This window comes from Podarcis filfolensis, assembly GCF_964270895.1.
Source record: "Podarcis filfolensis genome assembly, chromosome: 7".
Taxonomy (NCBI): domain Eukaryota; kingdom Metazoa; phylum Chordata; class Lepidosauria; order Squamata; family Lacertidae; genus Podarcis; species Podarcis filfolensis.
In genome coordinates this window covers 84,177,527-84,184,116 of record NC_139603.1, presented here as the reverse complement: position 1 = coordinate 84,184,116, position 6,590 = coordinate 84,177,527, and the positions used below count along the sequence as shown (strand labels likewise).

Here is a 6,590-nt window from a genome sequence, read left to right as displayed (position 1 = left end):
GGGAATCAGCATGAGAGGTGAGAGGTTGATGGATCGTGTGCCATCCTCTGCACCAAGGAAAGAAGATAACGTCTGATCAGCTGAACAGACGGCTGGACACCAAGAGGGGGTGTTTTCCAAGCAACGGAGCCCTCAAAAGGTATGCTGAATATCGGGCTAAAAGTGTGAATGCAGATTGATTTATTCTCTGGTTCACGAGAGCTGCGTTTGGAAAAACAGCTCTGAGAGCCTAGGCTTGCATACCAGGCATATTTGCGGTGAGATAAGAAAGAGAAGTATGCACAGTTGCTAAGCAACGACAGTCAGGACAGTGAAAAACTACTGACACCTGGGGCTGGCTCAGTCAGAGCCGGGAAAGCGAAAGTTGTTTTGACTGTGAGACAGCTTGGAGATTGCCTGCCTGAGAGAGGCTGTAAACAGCTCAAAAGAGCTTTTGGGATTTTACTAGCTCGAGGGTGAAGAGCTGAGACTTGGATTCAAAATGGATCCCAAGAAGGGGGGAGCCTTGCCTTACCCGCCTCCCCTGACTAATGACAATTATTCATCTTGGTCTGTAAAGATGAAGGCCCTGCTGCAGAATCAGAGGCTTTTTGGGGTGATTGAGAACCCCATCCCTCAAGCACCAACCCGAGGTTGGGAATCACAGAATGTGAAGGCCAGGACAGCTATAATTCTGTGTGTCTCGGATGCTCAACTTGTGCATATTCAGGATTTGGAATACGCGCAAGAGATTTGGGAGACGCTGCGTAGAACACATCAGAGAGATGCTGGATCTTCAGCGTTGTTGTATTTTGAGAAGCTGACCAATCTGAGGCTTGCGCCTGATGGAGATGTTCAAGCGCACCTGACGGAAATGAAATATCTGCGCCAACAGATGGTGGAACGCAATTTCCGTCTGCAGGAGGAAGTGTTCTGCTTCATGATGATAAACAGCTTAAATCGGACTTACAAAACGGTTGCCAGTCAGCTGGGTTCCCTTCCGGCGAACGAATTGACCGCGGAGAGGGTGTCTGCCGTTGTTTTGAATGAACACGACAGGCTTGCTGCACTGGAGGTGAAGGACAGGGGGAGGGAAGAACGGAGTTCTAATTCCCCCACTGATGTAGCTACTGGAGAGGATGCTGTAGCTTTGAACGCTGTCCGATGTTACAATTGCGGACAGGCTGGGCATCTTCAGCGGAACTGCAAGAAGCCACGCCAGCCGAAAGGAGCGAAGGGCCGCTCAGCAAAGCCTGAGGCAGCAGGCAAAGGTCGTACCAAGTCTTCGGTGAAACCTGCAATGGCCCTGATGGCGAAAGGAACCACGCCAGATGTTGGAAATTCGTTTGTGATCGATACGGGCTGTAATTTTCATATGTCCCCACACAAGGCGCTCTTTTCGACGTTTAAGAAGCAAAGCTTCGCTGTGGAACAAGCCAACGGTCAGAAGCTGGAAGCGACCGGGGTTGGAACTGTGTATCTCAGGAGTCTGAACCTGACTATACACAATGTTTACTTGGTTCCTGAATTGAAGTTCAATCTGCTGAGTGTTTCGCAGATTGCAAAGAAAGGACTGAAACTGTCCTATGATGATAAGAGCTGCAAGATCTTCAAAGATGGAGAGTTATATCTTTCTGCCAGACAGAAAGATGGACTGTATTTGTTGACTTTTGACCAAAGTGATTACATGGAATGTAATTCTGAGTCTAACTTGATTTCTCTTGCAGGTGTGACCAAAACGAGCGCCAAGAAGGTGGCCAGGGTCGACAGAGCGTTTCAGCGGGTGTATGCTGATGTGATTGGTCCTCTAGAACCATCTAGAGGCAATGCAAGATTTTATCTTGTGTGTGTGGATCATTTCTCTAACTTTGTCTGGGTTTATGTGTTAAAAAGGCCACAGGAAGCCTTGGAAAGGTTTCAGGAGTTTTGTGACAAGGTTAAAGACATGCATGATGCTAACATTGATTGTCTTTTGACAGATGAGAAGCAGATTTTTCTTTTACAGGATTTCCAGAGGTTCCTGCACAAGAAAGGGATAAGACACAAGGTTGCTGTTTCAGCGGAAGCGTGGAACAGGGGTGTCTGTGTACGGGTGAACAAAGAATTGCAAAAGGGGATGAATGCGCAATTGCTTAGTTCACATCTGCCACATGAGTACTGGGCGGAGTCACTCATGTCGTTTTGTCATGCGTGGGTGAGAAAGGTTTCAAAAGAGTTGGGAAGTTCTCCTTTTGAGAAACTGTTCCAGAGAAAACCTTCTGTTGCCCATTTCAAGGTTTTTGGGTCTCATGTGAGGACAGAAGCTCCAGGTGGAGTAAAGAATGCCAGAGGCATTTTTGTGGGATATGAAAAGGGTCTCTACAGAGTAATTTTGTCTGAATCTGGTCAGGTGATTCTCACAAAATTTCTAGAGAGTGCTCCTGAAAAGGAGAGAGTGATAGCACACACATTTCCCACAGAGGACGATTCAGATGATGATGATGATTTCACAGAGTACAGTGGTACTGAGAGCGACAGTGATAGCTCAGAGAGCTCTGTTGTCACAGTCATTGAGAGGAAATCTCACACAATGGATAGACCTTCACAGGTGAAGGATGAACCACTGTTTACCATTGGAACTGGTTCTCCAAAGAGTCCTGAGATAGAACCAGTGAGCAGAGAGGATCAGCACCTCATACGCAGGTCTGAGAGAGTCACAAAGGGTGAACCACCCAAAAGGTACTCAGAAGAGTATGCTAATTTAGCTGTTGCATGTGTTGCTGTTGTACACAACCGAGGACAGGTTGGAGCTGTGTCTAAGTCAGAGACAAAGACACAACAGAGAGTTGCTAGCCAAGGTAATGCAGATGCACTCATTCCTTGGAAGCCAGACAACCAGAGAGGTGCACTGGGGAAACCAGTGGCGGGTAGTTCCAAGGGTGGAACTGAAACAACAGGGGAGTGTTATGTGTATAACAACTGTTTGTTTTCTTCTCTGGATCACGCTTTGCTTGCCGCAACATGCATTGATTCTTTTGGGGGAGGTTGTTACGAAAAAGGAGCAATGCTGCTGAGTGCTCCAGATGGCTGGAAAGCCAAACAGGATGTTGATGTTATGGGACTGTACCGTGGGAACAAGGGACAGTCTATTATGTGCACTGAGCACCGGATGTTAGCTCAGAGTGTCACATGACCCTGTACTGGAAGTACATGGGTGGAGTTTTTTCTCTCTCTGGCTGCTGATGTGAGAGGGTGCAGACACGTTTCTCTGCACTACTGGAAAGACAGAAATAAAGGCATGTAAATACATTTCTGTCTGTCTCTCTCCCCTCCCTGGGAGTGAGGGAGGAGGGATGGTTGTGTTCTTCTCACGTTGAGGAGAATCGGCCGATAGAGATCTCGCCTTGTCTTGCCGGGAGCCGAGACGGGGGAGATCAACATGGAATCAAGCCGGGCACCTGGAGAGTGGCCAAATTCCTCTGATATATGGCTTGATATCAACACTCTGGTCCATGGGGTCACGAAGAGTCGGACACGCCTAAACGACTAAACAACAACAACATATTGGTTTTCATATAACGTTCCAAAAACACTTAAGAAAATAAGAACTCCACATCTCAGACCCGATGTCTTAAAAACAGTTTCAGGAACAACAGTTCCTCCTGTAAATGGTGATGTTATGGTGAAATTGGCTGGAGCTGTTAGGAGCTACATGATGCAAAGTTCAGAATAACTTGCCAGTGATTCATCTAGCCCAGAATTCTCTTACCTAAGTCAGCCAGATATCATCGGAAGATGCCTTCCCTTTTTTGTTCCATGATAAGGGGTATAACATAGTGTTGGAGTTCCTTTTGTTATGGTTAATAGGCATTGAAAGATCTCTCACCCATCAATCATTAATAGTCCATTCCAAGCCACTGAACGAGCTGTGATGCACCATTTTGACACACTGTGGGGTCCACTTGGCTTCATGTTGAAGGATGGAGGTGAGATGGGGATGTTGCCTCCCTCCATGGCTTGAGCAACTTTTTGACTAATCCCTGGCTTTTCTGAAAGCAAAAACCGCTTGTCGATTTTACAGATGCATGCATCTTCCCAGATGCCAGTTTACAGGGCGTCAGAAGGTCTATCGTTACTGCTATTCTACTGATGGCAGGTGTAAATTCAAACTTATTTCATTTCATTTCTTGCATTGATAACCACCTATTATCGAAGGAGCCCAAGGTGGTGTACATTATTTTCCCTCTCCTCATTCATCCACACGGCAACCCTGTGAGGTAGGTTAGGCTGAGAGACATTAACTTTAAAACACACAAGAATTTGTGTGTGTGTTCTTTCAAAAAATAAATTGCATATAATTGTGGAAATGCAATGGGAAGATTTATCAGTGGACAGCTGTAAAAGTGACTCTGAATCAAAACAGAGCTGCCTCATTTCTACATCAAAAAATGGATGTGACCATCACAGAGGGGGGTGGAAAGAGCCCCCCCCCACTTTGACCCACATTTTTAATGAATTATCCAACATAATTTATTGTTGAATGCTGGGCTGAATATCCGTTCTCCAATTCATTAGTCACTATGCACTTCAGTTAATAGGCAAAGCATTAGCTAACTCATAATAAATTCAATAGATATTCTCAACATAATTTTGCTAGTACTCCCTGCCAACGTGGTACCACTTTGGAGGCTGAAAGGATGTCTTTCTTTAAATGAGAAGGAAGGCATTTTTAGGAAATATCCATTATGAATTCGTTCCAGAGCTTCTGATGGTTTCAAATCAGTCTATTAAATGAGGAAGGCAACCAGGATCTTCTTTCAGAACAAATAAGTTAAAAATGTCCAAAGGGAGGAAGACAGAGATCAGAAATACAATCAAAATGGTGGCTTCTTTCATTTGCCCCTCAACAGTAGAGAGGCCATTCGGAAGCCATCTCACACAGGGAAGCTCAGTCAACCGATGCACTTTAGTCCATGAGAAATAATTAGGGTGTCCTTTTTCTCCCTTGTGAACTTCACTTCTCTAATACTGAAATATGCTTTAATTAATAACAATAGCAATAAAAGGAACTATCACTGTGAATTCTACTTGGCCCATGATTATTTCTCAGATAAAGTGTCCTATTTTTTCATCTCCCCCACTGGCATTTCCAATGTAAATTTTGAAAAGTCAAGCTAGACTACGATTACAGTTGTCAAGGTCCCATAGATCTCTAACTTCTGACTAGACATGAATAGCTCACACTGGTAATGTGGGGTGTTGATTTGGTGCTGTGCATCCCACAACCCAATCCAGCAGCCATTCTAAGACTTTGGATCGGCCCTCACCCAACTCGGGGCTGACCCAACCTGGATCTAGTCCTTGAATTTACTTGGGGACCAGAGTTAAATCCTGCTGGGTATTGCTTCCCCAGTGCATTCCCTGCAGCCAACAGGAATGCTGGTGAGTGGAGGGTTCAGTCCTGCTCATTTGGCTGTGCATGGATATTCCCTTGATTGGAACAGGCACAAATAGGCAAAGCACTGTGTAGGGCTGTTTAAAAGTCCTCTTGCAAACAGCTCCATCCAGCTCTTTTCAAAGGCTTTGTGCCTATCCTTCTCCCCTGCCACTATTGCCATGTCTCTTGCCAGTCCCAGCTCATTATGGGTGGGCCATCCTGACCTTGGGTTATCCAGGACTATCTCAACCCAATTCAGCTGAAGCCCAGATCTGCCCAAATGAGCTGGTTATGGGCTTTTGTTATTCCCTGGTGTTTATTATTATTCATTCTCTCTTTACACGACCCAACAGAACAAGGGGAAAAAATCCACCCTGAGAGCTCAATTTTCAAACTAAATCTTGGAAATACCTACAAGCTTCTACAAGTAGAAAGAGGAATTTTCTAGTAACATTTGAGCTCTCTCAATTTTGAGAGAAGCCAAGATAATTCCCCAAATGTCTGGAATAGCTTGGTTTATTTTCTGAGTCAATCCTGCTTTGGAAGTTGCCCACCACTCTCACCTACTCCCCACTATGATCTTCAAAATACCCTCTAGGATGTTGGGAATTCATTCCTTCGTGCTGCAGATATGGGATTGTTTCATCACATGTCTGTGTGTTTTCATTCCACAGTGTTGGATGTCATGGGAACGGAAGTTCAGATACGCTGTTTCCATGATACTACTTTTGCTCCCCCCCCCCCGATGATGAAGCTGAGAGGCGCCATGTTTATCTTTGTCCTGTAAATAATAAATGTAGAGCTTTGTATCCACACCTCAAAGCCTTGCTTTTGCTGTCTGCTGACTCTGCTGAGACAGGGTGTGCAGATGTCTTCAGATATCTGTCTCAGCAGTGCCTCAGGAGGAGGATTAATCGCCCGAGCGGCACTTTGGAGGGAGTAACACACTGGCCATGGTGTTGATTCCCAAACCCCATGAATTTCAGTAGCAGCCACCCACTTCAACTCCCAAGGGACACCAAGGTAGAATGCCAGTGAACTTAATAGCAGGCAGGGATCCAGTCTCCCTCCTTTTGGTTTCTCTTATCACAGCTGGACTGCTGACACTGCTTGCTTTGCCTTACTTTGCTTTAATATCAGCATTGAGCTCACAATAACAACACATTAAAAATTTAACAAGGAACATTTCCACTAA

At 45.3% G+C, this 6,590-nt stretch overlaps 1 long non-coding RNA gene across 1 annotated transcript; it reads right to left on the bottom strand.

Annotated features, from left to right (window-relative positions):
* Positions 1 to 4,827: 4,827 nt before the first annotated feature.
* On the bottom strand, positions 4,828 to 6,058 carry LOC310766302. The gene is made up of 2 exons (XR_014550037.1): positions 5,987 to 6,058; positions 4,828 to 4,980 (listed from the first exon to the last, which is right to left on the bottom strand). It is a non-coding gene; the product is annotated as an uncharacterized lncRNA (long non-coding RNA).
* Between the last annotated feature and the right edge of the window lie 532 nt (positions 6,059 to 6,590).